Source organism: Pelecanus crispus, chromosome Z (genome assembly GCF_030463565.1).
Source record: "Pelecanus crispus isolate bPelCri1 chromosome Z, bPelCri1.pri, whole genome shotgun sequence".
In the NCBI taxonomy this organism is placed as follows: Eukaryota; Metazoa; Chordata; class Aves; order Pelecaniformes; family Pelecanidae; genus Pelecanus; species Pelecanus crispus.
In genome coordinates this window covers 36,519,660-36,540,050 of record NC_134676.1, presented here as the reverse complement: position 1 = coordinate 36,540,050, position 20,391 = coordinate 36,519,660, and the positions used below count along the sequence as shown (strand labels likewise).

General features: G+C 40.2%; 1 protein-coding gene and 2 non-coding genes across 5 annotated transcripts in view; 2 read left to right on the top strand and 1 right to left on the bottom strand.

Moving 5' to 3' along the window:
• NFIB (nuclear factor I B) overlaps positions 1-20,391 on the top strand; it is a 270,788-nt gene that overhangs the window by 36,188 nt on the left and 214,209 nt on the right. The window lies entirely within an intron of this gene.
• Positions 9,012-9,083, top strand: TRNAH-GUG (transfer RNA histidin (anticodon GUG)). Its single transcript has one exon. It is a non-coding gene; the product is annotated as a tRNA-His (tRNA).
• TRNAH-GUG (transfer RNA histidin (anticodon GUG)) lies at positions 14,565-14,636 on the bottom strand. Its single transcript has one exon. It is a non-coding gene; the product is annotated as a tRNA-His (tRNA).

The following is a 20,391-nucleotide window of genomic DNA, read 5'->3' as shown; positions in this document are numbered from 1 at the left end:
TTTTGGGGGACTGATTTATGACACAATTTAATTCTGTATGTGACCCAGGCTACTGGAGATTTGTTTTCCAAATGATGTCTTTTGCCTCCAGCCCTATAACAGAAATAGGAGAAGAAAAAGAATATATAAGTGACCTTGAAATCTTAAATACTATTTTATAAAATATTTAGTACAAATAACAAAAATTAAAACTGAATTTCAGAACCAGTCCTGTCTCTTGTGGAATATAATTTGGTGACTTTCTGAATGCCTGGCTTTGGTCATATTTCCAAAAAGGGTTGCAGGATAATATTTTCAAGAAGCAACTACTCCATAATGGTCTGAATAACTGTGTGAGTGTTCACACTTTGCTAGCGGTCACATTCCCTACAGTAATGCAGTACATGTTTAAAAAACTGATGAGTGTGTGATATTGCCACCTAAAATGAAATTAAACACCCTTATGATGGATTACCTTTGCGTACATATAGCAATATTATAGGGAATATAACTTAGGGTGAAATATATTTTTTTAAAAGTATGAAAAATGTGATTAAAAGTGCAATGACTTGCTTTGGGTTTGTCTTGATGGTGCTCACTTGCTGATGGTTCTTTGGCAGTTTACATGATGCTGACTTGTCCTCCTTCCTTGCTACAAAAATGGCACCCAGAACCCTGGAGAAGATGGTGAACTCACCGCTATTATACACACTGCTGTAATGGAGAAGGGGAAGTAGGAGATATCTTTGAAGACTATAGTAAAAAGAAAGGAATTTAGGACATGCCTACATCTGAAAAAGGCATCAACTTAAAAAAACATTTTTAGAAATCAACTCTGTTGGGGAGGCACAGTCTTCCTGGTGAATGAACAGTGTCCTTTCTTCTTCTCTTCTCTGAAGTTCTCATTTATTAAGCAGAAGTCAGTAAGGGACCTCTGCTGGAGTTGAAAACAACACAACTTTTATATTTAAGTAAGGCAAAAAGTCAAAGAAGTCTGTGCTGTTACTGGGCTTGAGAACCTGTTCTCTCGTCTTTTAACCCCATTTCTGTTAGGATGCTGAGTTGCTGCAGGTGAGGGTAACCAGAAACAGCTGTCTCTGTCCTGTCCTTGGCAATGCCATGGTACACAGCCCACAGCACAGCTGTTGACTTGTGGTTCTAGAGATACAGTCCTGGACCTGTGTGCTGCTGGATCATCCAGCAATGAAATCCTGCTTAGGATCCAGCCTGGAAGCCAAACATGGTTTTCTCAAGTTAGCCAGAGGATGCAATGCAGTGTTGAGACCTCAGTTTATTTGTGTTGGCTGTAGGAGGAGACAAATACCTGACCCACTGTATCAAAGTCAGGAATTTATGTTTTGGGGCTAATTTGAACAGCACACAGATGCTTTGCAGCCTATGGCCATGGTGTTCATCCACCTGTAGGGATTACACAGCTGCATATCACGAACACATGACCTGAGATTCACACAAGCTGATCATAGTCAGATGAAGAAGGATTTCACCCATCTACCCTAGCAATTCATATCATTATTGATCAGGGTTTCAACAGAAAAAGAAGCTCTTTTCATCCTGTTTTCAGCACCCTTTTGTTCATGTATTTGCTAGAGTCTGGTACCGGACGTAGACTAACCTCATGTTCCTCAGCTGTGCCACAACAAACCCCTGCATACATTCTACATCCATCTGTCCCACCTGGATAAGTATGCACGAGCAAAAGAATTCTATCAAAATCTGCTGCAATGATGAAGTGAGGTACATTGACACAATAATGTGAACATGCTTCCTTGCAGACTGACTGTTTTTGAGTAATACTCTGAATACGTACTGGTTTACAGGATGAAATAAGTACATGAGATAATTAAGCTAATGGGGAAAGAGAGAGTAATGGTGAGAGAGAATACTACAGAGTGGGTAGTAATGGATGAATTCACATTCCCTGAGACCTGGAAACAACAGAAGAATCAGGGCAACTATTCTGTACTCCTTGACAGCAACCAGAGCTGATTTTCATCAATGAAATTGAACCTTAGGAATTTGCTTTATTTCATAACTTCAGAAAATGCATAGTTTCTGTAGGTTTAAAATGAATACCGCTATGAAAATGTGCAGGAATGATAAAGAATTTGCATTCTGAAGGATAGATATTATCTAACCAAAGGGGAAGATGTGAAAAGTGGGCACATCCTCTCCCTGTTCTCACTGAAAAAAAGCATCCCACTACCTTCCAGTTTCTTGAGTGGGAATTCTGATTGACTTAGGCTTTCATTTCTAACAACTTATTTACTTACCTGAATTTGCCCTTGATGACTCTTTGGTCTTGCCTCCTTAGCCAGCCTTCAGTTTTGGTGCTTCCTTTCTCTTGCCCTAACGTTATCACTTTTAATCTCATGGTGGCTCGTAGCTGAACCAGCAGCTATTTTTGATGATGTGACTGGAGCTGCAGGCTGCCTTGGTGATGATCCCAGTTCTGCCTTGCCTTGCAGGCAGCACCCACTTACACAGAGTTGGTGATACTTTCAGTCCAGAGTAGCTGGATTGTGTGGCTCTACAAGCGAATATCCAACTGAGCCTGTAAATTTAGGCTGGAAATCCCCCCCATACTGATTGCAGGATAATTTACTGCAGGGCTATCCAGTGGCCCACTGTATCCTACCCCCCTCACAAAAGGCACAAACAGATTTCCTCATGGCTCACAGTGAAAGAAACATAAAACAGTTCTGCTTATAATAACAAAAAGATTTATGAGATAGGTATACTCTCAAGTCTTGGGGGTGCCATGTGCTGATCCTCGGCACCGATGATGCCCTGAAAATCTGGCAAGCTAAGATTTACAACTGCTTGCAGATGAAACTGCATAATCCTGTGGCTCTGTCCCTTCCACTTGTGGAAACATGGGGCAAATTGCTTCACCAGAAAGGTGTATGGAGGATAATGCTCACCCTCCTTTGATGGGGAGGGCGGAGACAAGAGCTATAATGATCAGCACATCTCAAAGCTTGTGAAACTTGTCCCTGGAATAGCTCCTGGGATTTAAGAGTCGAAGGCATGACCTCCCAGACTGACAGGAGGGTATGAACTGTGTCAGTTCTGCTCTCACAGGAGTACATCAAGGCTAATGTTTTATCTCCTTAATGCCTTTTTTGGTGCTTCTAGAAAGCACTCACAATAAGCATACACTGATCAAATAACCTGCTTTGTTAATGAATGCGTAGCTGAAAACTGCTGTCAAGAGATGTTTGGTCTAACAGCAGCTAAGATGTTAAGAAGTTATCAGACTTGAGCTCAGTCGTGTTAGTTTGACTGCCTTGCTCATTACTATCTCCTTGTAAGGAGTTGCAGTTATCCTTCAATGTTTACAAGTCACTGAGCTGAATGTGAGATGTGGTTTATCTCTTTGCAAAAGGGTGTTGTCTACAGACTTGCCTACAATGCAACAGTAAATGCATAGAAAATGCTGCCATATAGAAAGCTGAAACAAGCACCAAGAACAAGTTAAAATACAGCATAGTGGTAAGGACTAGCAAATCCTGGCTTTTAAAAAGGTATTTCCTCTCTTTCTTCATCAGAAGAGATATCATGGTGCTGAACTACAAAAAAAACCTACAAAACTGCCTAATAGCCATCCTCCCAGACATGTGGTTTGCAACTGTTTGGACACACATGGTAGTCTCCTGGCTTTTGGTGAAAATGTATTTTGTGTTACATTAAAAAAAAAAATTATGAGGAACATTAGGTATACAAAATCCATCCCTTGAATACACCTCAACTAATTGACTAACAGCAGAATGTTTAATGGGAAGTTGTGCTTACATGCTGTTTATAGTTAAGAAGAACGTGTGTTTGACAGTAACAGAACATCCTGAGACCTTTCCTATTCTCAGTCTATTTTTGGAGGCACAGGGAAATTTTTCTCTCCTCCCAGTATATTAGCTCTGCACCCTTGAGGAGAGCTTACATATTCAGGAACTAAATTAGGGAGAGATCAGTACTAGTCGCGCTCCACTTCAGGTAAGCCACAATGCTCATTTTGATTATCCAATTTGATTTCCATGTTTTACTTGAATAGTATGCAAAAATTTTAAAGAGCAAGAATCACTTCAGAAAAAAATCCCACCCATAAGCATCTTCAGCTGTAGGAATATAATCTGCATGAATACTCAGTGAGATGGAGAATTTTGCAAGAGGATAAAAGTTGCAAAATAAAGGAACAACAGATTCATTTGTACCACAAAGTGGCAGAATGAAATGCCAGGGCAGGTTTGGGCTGCATAACTGAAAGCATCAGACAACAGGGTAGGAAATTACATTTACTGTATAGACTTTGCAGTTTTGCTGTTTGGAAGCAGAGATGCATCTACTTTGTTTGAATGCTGACCTGAGTGCTCCGCTGGCCGCAGCTTGTGCAAAATGGGGTGAATGCCAGCCGACTGCAATTTGCTCTTCATTGACACAGGAGCTGTGTTGTGAGACCTCTTACACAACTGCGATTGGATATAAGCAATGCTGATGGTATGGGATTTTGTTACTTTGAAGATTTTAGCTGTGTCATTTTCTCCCTTATACATGGTTGCAGATGTGGCCGTGCTAGCTTTGAGATTCTGCTGTTCCTATAAGCAGACAGACAGTTCTGGCAGAAGAACACCTGAAGCATTTCATTCACTGTAGGCCTCTGGCTACCAGAAAGAAACTTGAAAGCTTCAGGAAGGGCAAAGAACAACAGAAAAGAAGAACAAAATCCTTAGGACAGGAAGAAGTTTGTTAATGAAGGAAAGTTACATGATGTTGGCTAAGGTAAAATACTAGACGTTTGCATAGTCATTCGTGACTGATATGGGGGTGCACAGAGAAAAAGAAAAGCATCATAGCATGGATGCATTTGAATTCATAGAAAAATAGGAGATCACATGGAAAATAAGAGTGGTTGCAATACTAACAGAAATAATTCTAACAGAAGAAGAGAAAAAAACAGCTGTTGGCAGAGCTGTCTAATGAATTGCTAAAGAGCCTTTCCAGCCCAGGCTTTACTTCTAATGGGCGTTAATTGTATTTTCTGTCTATACACAGATTAAAGTGAAGTTCAGTGCAGAATCTGCCTGAGAAAGGTACCATAGCCAAATGGAAAACACTTACCCAACAGCGAAAACCCTGATTTCTCTATAATCCTGTTACAGTGAAAGTCTAAGCTGCGTCAGTGTACTCTGTCTCTGTGTCACAGGCTCGGTAAAATGACAGCCCTTTAAGCAAAAAGAGGAGTAGGCTGACCCTTTCCTGGAGCTATGCATGACATTCTCTCACCCTCCTTGTACACCCTTTGAATGGCTTTAATGTTAATTCTTTACTGGGAGGTGAAAGCTGGACTCCAGTGAAAGCTGCCTCTGCAGGGCAGGAGGTAGGAGATGTGCTGAGTGACTCATTAATGCAATACAAAGGGTTCTGCAAGGCTCATGCAGACAAGCAGGAGCAGAGTGTTCCTTGCAGGTCAGAGAAGGGGAGCTTTTGGGAAGTCAGGTGGCTCTCAGTCCATACAGCTGGGATGCCCACATAGTGGTGACAACACTGAACCAAAGGCAGTCAGCAGTCATTTCAGCAGAGACTGTTTGAATGCCCTGCATGTATGTACCAGTAAAAAAACTATGCATTGCAATTGTAAAATTCTGCCTAATCAGAACTGTGCATATACATCACACCAGGACTTTAGACTGTGCAAATGATGGCATCAGTCCAAAGAAGAAGAGAAGGCCTCCACAAACTGGCCTGAATAGTTTGCAATACCTAAATGTAACTTCATCTCTCCACTTCTTTCCTGTTCATTAAAAATATAGTCAGAGAGGATGGGAAATGTAAATATTGGGTAACTTAACTCTGCAATAAAAACTAACAAGTGGATATACCATGGCATTCACCTTCCCCTACAAGGGTGCTGGGTGTTGCTGTCTAGGCAACGTCAGAACTCCAGTTGTGCATTATTTCTTCAAAGCAGCTTCTCTTCTAGGTGATGATTGTTCCTCCTACAAATGCTAAATTTCATTGAATGTCCTTATTATTGCTGCATCAAAAAGTCTTTAATCCTTTATATTTTTAATAGCAAAGAGCCTGAAGCCAAATTTTGTCAGCCTGTAATAAATTCTGTTTTATTTTTACTGAGACAAATCATCCATGTGCATGTGTGTGGGGATGGGCTTTCTTGCCTGAAGGCATCCATGAGCAAAACACCAAACACAGAAAACGACAGTAGAATTCTGTTTCTAACAGTAAAAAACACTACTAAAAGAGACTTTTCACTTGTACATCCCAACATGTTTTGCTATGACAAATGCCTACTCTACAAATGACAATAACCATTTAAAAATGCTTATTCAAGGTCATGCTGCAAACTGGTGACAATTTAAACTAAGTAGCTTAAAGCAAGTATTAAGCCAGTTTTGGGCTTTGACCAGCATCCAAGTCTTCTCTATCATGTGGTCAGAATAGACATTTGAACTGCATGAAGTTACTCTGGTAGTCACGGAGATTAAGATTGTCACTCAAAATGAAATAGAGCTATTGTGTCTCTGATCTTTCAGATTAGAAGAGACACATCCTTTCTGGTAGAGGCAGGCAAGAAACAGACTGAGAAACCCAGATATGTAATAGAAGTAGGCAGAGGAGAGACCTGATCAGGGTCTCCTGTTTCCTGTGTGGGTGTCTTGGGTTACTTGGCTATGGGTATGGAGAGGGCATGCCTGTCTCAGGCTTTTCTATCAAGTGTTACCCTTTTACACTTAATTCGCTACAGAGGCAAAAAGTATAAACTCCATGGCCTGATGCTGCAGGCACTCAGCTAAAACACAGGTGAGTAGTCTGGAGACTAGTCCCATTAAATGCTTGCTTATGCTAACAGTAAATGGAAGAGTTCAGACTAGAGACACTAGGAGAGATTCACCTTACATTAATTAATAATCTGATAAGTAAAGAATCCTCTTGGGGAAGGGGTGGGCAGGTCGAGAGAGAGAGATGCTATTTGTATCTGCTTCAAATCCTTCTAGATCTGCCCACGAACTTGTTGGCTGTTTGGGGGCTGGGGGGCCGGGAGTGAGGGGAGTGTCTTCTGATTACTTTTTTTTCCTTTGACCAGAGATTCAATCCTGAACAAGAGAAACGTTCTGTCCCAAACTGTCATCTTAACAGAAAAAGTAATTGTTTTGAAAGTTTATTATTTTTAGACAAAAAACATAAACAACAGCAAAGTTAATTAAAAAGGAAACTGCAAATGTTTAGAATGTATTCTCAGTTATGTGGGTGAAAATTTCATACTGTTTTCTGAGCCCAAGTAAAGGTAACAAGGCTAGGCTCAGGAGCAGAGGATCACATGACTGTGCAAGTACTGCATAAGGCATGCTCATGTGCACTAACCTTCTCCTGGGGAAAAAAAGAAATGGTAATAAATTTTTACTAATAAAAATTATTAAAAAACAATGCAAATAATGGCAAGATGCGTAGAGATGGGGTGGAAAGCCGTACCAGTGTAGTACGGTTAATGCAATGGTCAGGGTTGGAGATCAGGGAAGCAGCAGCCTTTGTGCCCTGTGGAAGGGTACACTGACCCCTGCGCAAAATGCTATTTTGGTCACGCCAAGCCATTGAGCAAGGCTGTAGGGTGAGGTGCAGCAGTCCAAACCACCCTTTTGGGCACCCTTTTGCTTGATGTGCCCCCAGCAACCATCAGAAGGCGAGAGAGAGAGATACCTTCTCCTTCCCTCCTGTAGCTCCGGTGGCAGGGAGGACCCCTCCTTGCACTTGCAGCAGGTACATGTGCATTTCCATAAGGCAGAGGCTGTGCGATTCAGCACTGAGGCAGACCAGAGTCTCTTTAGTAAGTTTTCCTTTTAAAGTCCCAGCCTGATGTTTCTTTCACACAGTCTGCTTATGGATTAGTCCCCACCGTGCAGACCTTCATCGAGAGTAAATTCACATCTCAGCATGTTGAAGACGTGCTGATGACTTTTTAATGGTCTTGTGTATGACAGCCTAGTTAAGTTTCTTTGTATGTCCTTCTCCTTGTTGAGAGACTCAGTGTGGCACTGTACCACTGCAGTGGTGGTGTTGCTGTGATCTCCGAGGCTGTCAGCCAGGCAAGGTTTGCAAAGCAGTTAAATATTTTAATTAAATAATGAATATAACCATGGGGAGGGTGAGCATGAGGAAAACAGGCTGCATTTTCTGAGCAGGACTTGAGTGTCATAGAGCTTGCCGCATTATCCTCTTTCCCCATGATAATCTTTCTTTACATTGCACAGCTTGATTTCTGTTGGAGCTCTTATTTGAGAGAACTAACAATGTTTTGCTGTTGTGCCTATTTGAATGTTGTTTACAGTCTTTTTGTGTCTGAACACCTGACAAAGGGCAGGTCTTTCTCAGCAGTTGTTTCAGTATAACACTAGTTGATGGTCTTAGCTGATAGAAGCCAAGTGCTCACTCTCCTCAGCCTTCATTTGTGGTATTTGACTGTCTCTTTCTACAGTAGATAATGCAAATTCTGGAAACAGGGGTTTTTTTCTGTTCTGTGCTTATTGCAGAGGTAAGGAAGAGGATGTCCATCAGTACAAGCACATCAGAATGAATCATACCTGGTTCAACTCAGTGAATGCAGTTTTCAATTAAGTAAATTTTGTTCTTTTGCCTAAATCTGCCTCTGCAGCACACTGCCAGGCTTTTCTGCTGCCATGACTTTGCCTTCCCCACCACTGATAAAATAGGAAAAAAAATGAAAAGTTCTGATAATCTCTGAAAAGATTAGGACGACAGAAGAAGGGTTATTATAACTCTCCTGAGCCTGTTTTTAGGCAACATTGATAAGCATGGAAAGGAAAAGGGAAAGTAAGTCTGGAAGCGATTTTGAGAAGACAGTAACATGTAATTACTTGTAAGAATGTTTAGAATCAGCTGCTGCTAAAACCCAATGTAAACTGTAGGTGGCACCATTTGTATAAAATTTTGGAGAACACTGGAGAAAAAACATGTCGATCCAATTTAGAGTTTTTTCATAGCTTGCCGTGATCGTATAGTGGTTAGTACTCTGCGTTGTGGCCGCAGCAACCTCGGTTCAAATCCGAGTCACGGCATCTTTTGAAGACATGTAACTATAGATTGCATACCAAAAATAATATATTAGTGATGTCTAAGACTAAGATGAGAAAGCAACTAGAAGCTCTGTAACTTTTACAAGAATGTTTTGCTAAAAGACTATGCGCCATAATTATTAGTTCAGCAATCCTGTTGCCAAGTGTGGTTTTTTTTTTTTTATTTAAATGTTTATGGATATTGTGATAAACAGTCACATAGTGAACATGTAATTTTTACTCATTGCAGCTACTTAAGATCTGGACTGAGCCATGAAGTCTGTTTGGTTTTGATCTTTGCTAGTTTTTCATGCTAATAAAGCAATCAGCCTGAATTGCTTGGAAATATGACAGTAGTAGATGTGGAAATCCTGCTTACCTAGGTATGAACTGCTGCTAGCAGAAGGTCTTTGCTGGTGACAGACAAGAGGAACCACCACTTGTCGGTTATTCCAGTGATTCTCTTTGCTTTTGTGGTAGCCACAGTGTGTAACTTCACTGTCTTGCCTCACTGAGTAATATGAGCTCAGATTCTCAGAATGAAGACTTCTAAAATGATCATGTAGATTTTATAAATCAGTTACGGTAACTAATGGCAGTTTGTGTAATAAATGATAAATTAACAACAAAATTACATAGCTGGTAACAACTATATTAACAAAGGGTCATTATTATGGAGTTTATAAGATTATCCGGATGCCACTGAATAGAGCTGCTGGTAGTTGGTTCTTTAACTTGGTAAGGAGTGAATTCAAGAGCAAGCACTGTTTTTCTCTCACTGTTGCATCTGATGGAACATCAGTCCTCTGCATAACAGATTACATCTCCATGAGGCTCAGATGAATTCCAGTTTCATGCAGCAGGCCCAGCTCTTGCAGAATGTGAATGACAGGTGCCTTTCTCTCTGCAAAGCAGCAAGAACTTTTGTTGCCCTCCTATCCAGTGGGGAAATGAAACAAAACTTTCTTCACACTGCTATCAGGAAAGATCAAAGCCCTGTACATCTGCAAACCGGGAAGGGCACCCCACCTCTGGAGGCTGTAGGCTTAGGTGTCCCAGTTTTGGGGTAGCAGGCTAGTGACCCCTGGCATCTTATTGCCTCCCTCAGGTTCACGAGAGCTCTTTCTGTTGTGTTTTTTAAAATATCTTTGGGTATTCCTCTGATTGGCCTCAGACTTCCTGTCTAAATATCACTCAGCCCTTTAAGACCATATCAGAGCAATTAGCTCTTGACTTTTTGGTCTAATTGATGAGCCAGCTGTGACTGATTTCCCAAAAGAAAGCAATTTCGAAACATGCACTAGTGTAAAAGAGACCAGGGTGATCTTTCATACTCTGTCCCTGCTGTAGCCTCTCAGAAATACCATCCATCGTGTTAGGTTTTATAAACTCCAGAAATACCAAATTAACTCATCACAGGTGTATATATTCTTTAAAGCATCCCAGTGAATGAAGTCCTAGAACAGAAATCCAAAAATTGCAATGCCAGAAAATCTGCTCTACTCATGCATCATCCTGAGGCTGACAAAACACTCAAGGCTCACCCATGCTTGACCTCAACTTCTCTGGAAGTGACTTCTCTATATCCAGTGTTCATCTGTAGCTAAAGTGTAGAAACACTGTATTACCTTATTGCTAGTTATAGTAATATTGATGATTTTGAAGAGTTTTGATAGGATGCTAGAGAAATTCAAAATGTCCTTTTTTTAAATTTATGTTTTATGAGTTAGCCTGAAACAGTGGTCATTTTGTTTGCTTTAGTTTATTTAGGATGCTGATATCTGTATTGCTAGCTCAATGCTAGCACTATAAACTGAGAGCAAAACTGGTGTAGGCAGATAATCAGACCTTTATTACTAATTCCCCCTGCAGTTATTTGTTCTCCTCACAAGAGAATCAAAATTAAAATTCAATTTCATTTTAGAATATAAATATGCAAGTCCAGGTGGCTCCCAGCATTCCAATTCCTGAGAAAATATTTGTCAATTTTCCCATCTCATTAGGGAAAAAGAAGACAAAAAATTTAGTACAAAACAGTTTCCAAGGACAACAGGATTGAAGACTAGAAAACACAGAGATATAATCCTGGAACTGATTTTGAAGCCTGAATTGTACAGACAATTGCCTGTACATTTCTGAAATATGTAGGTCCTCATTTCTAGCAGACATGTCCAGATAACACTTTTCTAGTTGGAAACTGTGATCTAATAATAATATGTTCAAAATATTAACATGGATCCAGGTTTACATATTTCTGAAGCTCTAATTTTTTTTTGTCTAAGAACGCTTTGAAGGCCAGAGAGAAGAGTTTGCTTCAGCAGTCTTCTCTGCATTTACACAGCAAGCCGATCTGGTGGTAAATGAAGAATAGTATTTTAAAAGTGAGACAGGAAAAGAGAGTGTATGCCTCTCTCCGCAGCTCTTCCGTGTCCTTTTGTGCTTGCCATTGTTCTCATGCATGGCCCATTCTGGGTAGAACATAAAACCTTTAAGACATAGAGGTGTCTGTATCCCCAACACGTCTAATTCACATTTTGGCTCTGAAACTAATAGGATGTACCCATCAACAGTGCTTGGGAAGAGATTTATTTCTTGCTGTTGTATTTTAACATTAGTTTTTTATTAGGGATAAAACTTCTAGAGTTTTTAAGCTACGGAGAAAGACACCTAGTTGTTAAGAGGGCAACACTGAACAGAAAGACTTGAAAAACTTTTGAAATATTAACTGAACCTGATGTAGATTTCTGTTCTACTCCCTTCATTTTTCAGGAGTGCAGCAGAGTTGGTTGTATCCTGTCTGATGTTCATATCAGGTGTTGAGTGGGATAGAAAGCAGTGGCTGTTTTGAATCTGCAGTCATCGAATCAAATTAATTCTGTTTTTCATTCTTTTTACAGGAGTGCAGCTCATATTAAAACTTTTATAGGTCCCCTCTGAAATCCTTTCAAAGGGCTCTGGTCAAGAAGACTCTTTGAAAGGAGATCTTCTGTGGTAAAGAGAACTCCTGAAAGCTTAAATAGCTGGTTGTGCTTTAGCAAAGAATGCCAGGAATTCATTTCACAGGTGGGATGATTTTACCTCTGGAAATTCAGCTCTGAGTTTACAGGGTATTATTGCAGGATGGGTAGTAATTGGGGAAAATTTGGCAGACGGGGAGATTCCTGAGCCTGATGTGTAAACATAACTGCATAAACAATGCCTGATGCTGCAATTCTGTAGCTTTTCTCATAATCTGTTTCTCAAAAGAAAGCACGTCCTGCTCTCTAAATAAGACTGTGTGGCTTCTTATTTGTAAAGCTCCAGCAGTCACTCACAGCACTGGAGAGAGCTGCACTGGAACAGACGTGAAGACTGTGGTCAGTTTTTGAAGCTTTCGATTTGTACCACTTCGGGTTAAGTTTTGGCTCAGGTTTGAATCCTACAAATTTCTGCACTACATTTCAAACTTCAGAGGAGGGCCTGGTTTCACTTCTTCATCAACAGTTCAGCACAAATCCCAAAACTACCAAACATCCAAAATTATCTAAATAATGTTTTCTGTTGCTTTTTAAAAAATCTCTTTCTCCCTATTTTTATATCTTTTGAATTCTAAATTCCCAATTTTTTATTCTAAAAGCTTTATAGATATGTCCTCTTGATTTGGAAATTCACAGAAGCAAAATCAGCTCTTTGAGTTAGATTCAAACACATCTGATAAATATCTCTTTCACAAAGATTTGTGAAAGTCATTCATGTGCTTAATGTTTTACAACTTTTTCCTGCACTCTTTTATAAAGAAATGTGCTATATATTTTCTGTGCACCAAATAAAACTCAGAAGATGACACTTTGTGATATTCTTTTTAAAGGAATATCTTCTTTGTCACAAAGAAGCCTCCAACCAAAGGGATCCAAAACCACAATGTCTTAAAAACCTTTGAGAAGAGAGCACAGTTTTAATATTCCACGCTAATATAGCAAAATTTTCTCTTATGACACAGTCTGTAATGTTAACATAATCAGTGTCTCTGTGCTGCTAAACCAGCACCTACGTGCCTCTTGCACCCGAGAGTTGCACAGGGAGCCAACAACATAGCGACCGCACTGTTTCTGGTAATTTCTTTCTTGTGGATCCCTGCATTCGCAGTTCAGATCCTGTGCTTCCGGACTCCTGGAATAATTTTATTTTCATTCTCTGCTATGAGCAGCAAACGTCTTATTTTACTCTCCAGAACCATATCACTCATTTGCTTGGGGGTGGCAGGTCTATCTAAACTCCTTAGAAAAATCTGGCATAGTAGGATGTGTTTATTCTGGGACCTGCACTGTTGCTATTATTCACCATGCAGCTGAAGGCGAGAGGGTGTAGTGACCTTTGTACTGGCACAGAGAAGAAAACTTCTTTATGATATAACCATGAAGGCATTTGTATTAAAACCACATGGGGTAAATTAGTGTTTTACTGTTATACTTGAGAAGGAAAAGCCTGAATCATCTAGCTAAAGCAACAGTAAGAAAACTAGCATATCATGGAAAATTCTCTTCAGAAACACAATTTGAAGTTTTTTTGTGTAAGAACTGAACTTGACTGAAAAATAATTGCAAAACAGCTTAGAAGGCCAAATATAAGAAACACAAAGTCTTCCAGAGAGATGAAAGTGTAAATTCTGGAAAGAGATTTAAGGTTGATCCACCAGCTATTGAACTGCTTTGTTTCATCATATTGTCCTTCCTATTTCTTGTTTGCTGAGAGATGTATTTAATGGAATTAAATATTCCCTGCTGATCTTAATAGTTATGCGAGTCCCACTCTAAAAGCAATTCCTTTTCATCTTAATAGTTTCAAGATAGTCTTGCTTCCTTAGTAAGCCCTGGACAGACACCTGGAGAAAGTTTGCCAAGAGTTGGGAAGCCTGTGTCTGGATGCCTGAATAGGGTTTGACCTCCAAAGGACATACACTGTCTTCAGTAAGGAAAACATTCGAGATTCCAGCCTCAACTGTTAGAAACAACAGCCATTTCCCATAAATGAATATTTGTTGCCTTCTCCTTTTTCATCCTTGTTTTTTCTTTTGACTTGTAGTCAAGCTGTGTGCTTAGGTATGAAGAAATCATCTGGGGACAGATCATAGAAAGAAATCAATCTTCACTGGGAGAGAGAAAGGAGATAGGTTAAAAAGCTGACGGAGTGAAGTCAGTGAAAATGTTGTCCCAGACCACGTTAGTACAACACCACCAGTGTGAACTGCTTGAAATCACACAAAAGGAGAAAAAAAAAAAACCATGGTGCAAAGAGTGTCAACCACCTTATCATGTAGCAGTGAGCTACATTAATTTTTTTGTGCAGCTACTGCTTCCTCTCATCTGTTTTTTCTGTGCTTCAGACACTGAGGCCTGTTCAGCAGTTACTGCAGAGTGAGGGCTTGGGTGGGTGTCACGTCCCCAGTGGTGTGTCTTCAGCAGCAAGCCTCCGAAAATGAGGACTAAAATGGTTCCCTCTCCCCTGTGCCGTGACTCGGATTTGAACCGAGGTTGCTGCGGCCACAACGCAGAGTACTAACCACTATACGATCACGGCAAGCTACAAAGGATGTGACCACTGTCTCATATTTTCTGTCCCCTTAGCAGAGCTGTGCAAGCATTGCCACCTAGTGCGGACTAGCTATAATGTTCCATGTGCTGGCCTCCTCCCCAGGGTGACCACTACTATTGTGGCACACCCAGGCATCTCCCAACCAAAAACAGTGTTACTGACAGAGAAGTGCATGTAGAAGGCAGCCACAAATGTTATGGTGGCAGAAAAATATTCCTGCTCCTTTTGGCAATTGCAGTCTGGTGTGGAAATCTTTTGTTGCCTTCTGTTTGGCCAACATCTATCTTCAAACATACAATAATTTTGGTCTGCAAATCTTCTTTCTGTTTTCAGTGCTGAGCCTAGTGATGGAGGAAAATCTGGTGAAAGGACATTCAAAGTTACATAATTATTTTAAAAGCTGTTGAAAAGGAAGCATAAAAACACATGTTCCCCTCCTGCTGTAAGTCAGATTTGAACCAAGGATGCTGTAGCTACAGCTCATAGTACCAGCCACTGGACTGTCACAGCAAGCTGGCACATTTTGATAGATTTTGAACAGACATGGCAGAAAAATAAGATTTCTAGTAAAATATCAAATGTTGACAGCACTGAGTCATCGAAGAAGGATTTCCATTGACTCTTGAGAGTTAATGTTTCAAAACGTGTTTTCATAGCAGAGTTATTCTAATAATTGTCTTTATTAAAGATCTCTTATCCACCATTTAGTCTCACTTTTTAATTCTGTGTCTGACAGTGACAACAAGAAAAGATTGATAATAGCAAGTATCTTCACAATTGTGTTAATTAGTTAAAAAAGTGGAACCAGATGGTTGTGCTGCCATTCAGAAGGACCCTGTCAGGCTGGAGAAATGGGCTTAAAGGAACTCCACGAAGATCAACAAGTGGAAGTGCCACACCCTGTGCCTGGGAAGGAGCAACCCCATGCACCAGCACATGCTGGGGGCTGACCAACGGGAAAGCAGCTTGTCAGAGAAGGTCCTGGGAGTTCTGGTGGACACCAAGTTGACCATGAGCCAGCAATGTGCCCTTGTGGCAAAGAAGACCCACAGCCTCCTTGGCTGCATCAGGCAGAGCATTGCCAGCAGGTCAAGGCAAATGATCCTTTCTCTGTACTCGGCATTGGTGAGACACATCTGGGTGCTGTGTCCAGTGCTGGGCTCCCCAGTACAAGAGAGACATGGACATATGGGAGAGAGTCCACTGAAGGGCTACTAAGATGATGGAAGGCTTGTAGCTTGGAGAAGATGAGAGAGCTGGGACTCTTGAGGCTCAAGAAGAGCAGGCTTAGGGGGGATCTTATCAATGTGCATAAATACCTGATAGGAGGGTAAAGAAGATGGAGCCAGGCTCTTTTCTGTTGAATGTAGTAACAGGACACAAGGCAATGGGCACCAATTGAAATAAAGGAAATTCCTTTTAAATCTAAGAAAAACTTACTGTGAGGGTGGTTGAACACTGGACCAAGTTGCCTGGAGACATTGTGGAGTCACCATCATTGGAGATATTCAAACCCAGTTGGACATGGTCCTGGGCAACCAGCTGTGGCTGACCCTGCTCAAGCCATGGTGGGACTGGAGACTTCCAGAGGGGCTGGCCAGCCTCAACGATTCTGATTCTCAGGAAAGCAAAAAAAAACCCTAACCCAGACCTGTCAACCGAAATAAGATGCCAATGCCTGCAATTTTTTTTTTATTTTAACATTTCTATAATGTTGTCCTGGTTTCAGCTGGGATAGAGTTAATTTTCTTCCTAGCAGCAGGCATAGTGCTGTGGTTTGGATTTAGTAGGAGAAGAATGTTGATAACACACTGATGTTTTAGTTGTCGCTAAGTACTGCTTACGCTAGTCAAGGACTTTTTCAGCTTCCCATGCTCTGCCAGATACACAAGAAACTGGGAGGGGGCACAGTCAGGATAGTTGATCCAAACTGACCAAAGGGCTATTCCATACCATATGACGTCATGCTCAGTATATAAACTGGGGGGGGTTGGCCGGGGAGCAGCGATCGCTGCTTGGGAACTGTTTGGGTATTCGTTGGCAGGTGGTGAGAAATTGCATTGTGCATCACTTGCTTTGTATATTATTAATATTATCATCATTATTATCTTGTTCTTATTAACATTACTATTTTACTTTATTTCAATTATTAAACTGTTCTTATCTCAACCCAGGAGTGTTTCTCACTCTTACTCCTCCGATTCTCTCCCCCATCCCACCGGGGTAGGGGGAGTGAGCGAGCGGCTGCGTGGTGCTTAGTTGCTGGCTGGGGCTAAACCACAACAAATGTATAGCTGTGCTTAACAGCACCAGCAGTTGAGCAGAGGGAGTCCATGAGTGCCAAGAAATGGGATACTGAAAGCTTGACAGCCTTTCCAGTCAACAACCGCAAAGCCTGTGTGAGCAGGAGAAGTAAGCAATAGCTAGAGGTTGAGCATCTTAGTTGGTACAAAAACATTTAGGACAACTTTAAGTGTCTTCTCCTATGCTTTCAGAATTGACATGGCTTTGTAACATGGATCTTGTCCAGTGCATGCATGTGTTATATTTTGGCTGGGAGTTGTAGGTTCCAAGTCATGGGTATGAACAGTTAAAAGTATAGATTAGCAAGATTGCCTGGAATTTTCTAGCTTCTCTTTTTTGCCAAGGTGAATGAATACAGATTGCACTGTTTCAGCCAAACTCCCTGTGATTATGAAAAAAGGAGTTGGCTAATTTTTCTTCTACTAACCACAAATGAAAAAAAAGATGTCAGTTTGCCAGTCTATTCAGACTATGCTCTTTTTTCTTTCCTTTTTTTAATAACTCCACCCAATGTGGTTGGTTGTATGTGCTGGCATAATAACAGGAATATCCACAACTGTGATGCAAATTAATTCCATTTCTAGGAGTTTATCTTGTCCCAGTATTTACAGTGCCTTGGATTTGATCCAAAGTTCTAAATTATTTTAATAGTGCACAAGGCCACACTTCTGCACCTAAACACATATGTACAGCTTTTTTTCGCATTGATTTGTAAAATTCTATGTGCTAAATTACTTTTACGTCTGTAATACTCATGCATGGTCTCATGTTGATTAAATGCCTACCTGCTTCATATTTAAGGCCTGCTAGCAGCCCAGTAATCTATTTCTCTGTTGCTTCCATCCTCCATACTTCTCTTTTGTTGAAACCAAGCCATATTATTGTCAGAGAATCCAATGCAAAGCTACTGATTGCATGGTACTGTGTGTCATTCGAGAAAAAGAGTTATTTTTTAAAACATTTTAAACTTGAAAGCATTTTTGCAATATTAGTAAGTATGCCTCTGCCTTTGATTCAGCTTGTGCTGTTAAACCTGACTAGTTGGTGTTGGCACCAAGGGAAAAACTTGTCACATTAGGCTGTGTCAGCATGTCTGAATACAAAACATGAGCCTCTGGAGATTCTTTGATTTGATAGCATGTTAGTTATGTTTCTTTAATTGACTGTGCTTACTAAAATTTAGGTAAGAGCTTGATTAATTTGGAAATTAGGAATCTTGGCCTAGTGGTACTCAGTACAAGTAGGTCTCCTTGAAATAATCCTGACACACTGTGTTTCCAGTAGTTCCCCCATTTAAAAAAGATCCAAGAGGCAGTGTTTGGGCCTAACTTGGTAGTAGAAACAGAAGAAACTTAGCTATGCTCACAGATTATAAGGTTGCCTTACATTAGAGTAGACAACAGCAATGTCAAGGAAAAGAGGGTTCTGGAGTAAGACAAAACCCAGAGGCAAGTGGACTTGAACTAAAGACACATCACCTTTTTGTGTTCAAGGTGTTGGCTACTTAGGGATAGCAAGACGTCTCAGGTGTATAAGCATCCTGACTCACAGTGGTAGAGCAGACCTCTGACCCAAGACATCTAAAACTGTAGTACAATTTTTGGTATTGCAGAAAATGTCAGTGCTACAGTTCAGACTATGCTGTTGCTTCCAGTAAAATCCTGTTTTGCTGTCATTTGTCTTCCCCTTATATTACTGCCCTTTTTTCCTTGTATATCATGACTTAGATTTTCACTGGACTGAATTTCTGTTCCTGTGTTATTATATCAACATAAAGGAACCCATGGATACATGTGATGGGTTATTTCCCTCTTGAATAATGACATAACATCTAGCAAAAAGGCCCCAGAGTAAGAAGCTTTTTCCTGGGTTGTGTTAAGAATGCAGAAGAGCTAATTCAAGCTGCTAAGCCCTGTGCGCTTTTCTGGAGAAAAAAAAAAAAAAAAAAAAAAAGTGAACCTCCCTGAGGTGTGTCCATTTCAAAACAAACTCTTTGATAAACTAAGTCCCATTACAATCATCCCGATGATGTGGTACTGTTTAAATGAGCCTGAAAGTCCGTGTGGTTGAACTAAACACTTGCAACAGGTATTATCTTTGCAACTGTGTAAAACATAGAAATTAAGCCTCTTATTATACTTATTTTTTTAGTTGTCTGAGTTACTATGTATGGACAGATTATATGAGACTTCAACACAGTCTGCAGAATGCTTAGGATATGTATGCAATGTAATATTAGATAGTAAAAATAATGGGTTTTGAAGTGTATTAGTGTTTTTTCAATAGAGTTTTAAAGAAAAACATCCTTTATCAAAACCTGAGCTTGACGATGGACATCTCACTATTTAAAATCACTTTTAAATGAATTTCTCATCTTATGTTAGTACTGGCTTAATGTAAGAGCTAGTGAATGTTTTTTACTTAGATGTGAATTTTCATAGGGTCTAAGCAATACACAGGATAATAAACCTGCCTCTAAGTAAATCTCGTGGCAAATCAAACATATGTGAGCCTGAGGAAATCTGTAAAGCATCCTATGACCCTGTTCAGTTAGAATACTTCTGGTGCTGAAACTTGCCTCACATAATGCTGCAAAGAAACCAGACAGGAACAGAGACAGTGACTGAAAGCTAACACCTATCCCATCCAGCTGTGTTTCAGTCTGCCTGGAACATGTATGCCAAAACTTGTCTTCATTCATGACCAGTATTTGTTTTACTTTTTATTTTTGGAAGTTGTTCTAGCTCCAAGGCAGTTTAGAGTTGATATATACCTCTATAAAGGACATGTCAGACCAGAACAGACCGTTGTTTGGAGACTCCTGGCTTGAATCCTATCTTTTATATTCATATTTGATGTAGAAACATGGATAGCTACAGTCAAGACTGTCTGTTTAAATGAACATCAAAGTCCCACTTGCAAAATTCTCAGACTTTTGGGTGTTATAGTGCAGAGTAGCCAAGAAAATGTAGATTGCTTGGCTGTCCAGACAGTACTGTACTGCATCTCTTCAGAAGTAACTCTTCCATCAAATAATGAAGGCAATGGTGGAAAAATTTTGTGGGAGCTACATTTGACTTGATTTACAGCTTGTTCTATGGAAAGGATAACTGTGAGGCAAAAATGCAAAGGAAACATTCACACACCTCTCTTATGCAATGGCTGATTAACATTGTATGTAGATAACAAAAATATTCAGAGCAGCTGTAATAATGGAATACTCATCAGGTCATTCCAATCACATAACCAAACCATATCTGATCATGGATGGTATTTAATTTAAGCATCTTTCAAATTAGGAAAAGGATTTCAAAACCAATTTTTTAAATAACAGTTTGTTGATAAAAAGAAAAATTAATTGAGCATGCATTAGACTCCCGGAAACTCAGCTTTCACAAAACAACGTACACCTGACACCAGAATATTTTTTAATAAG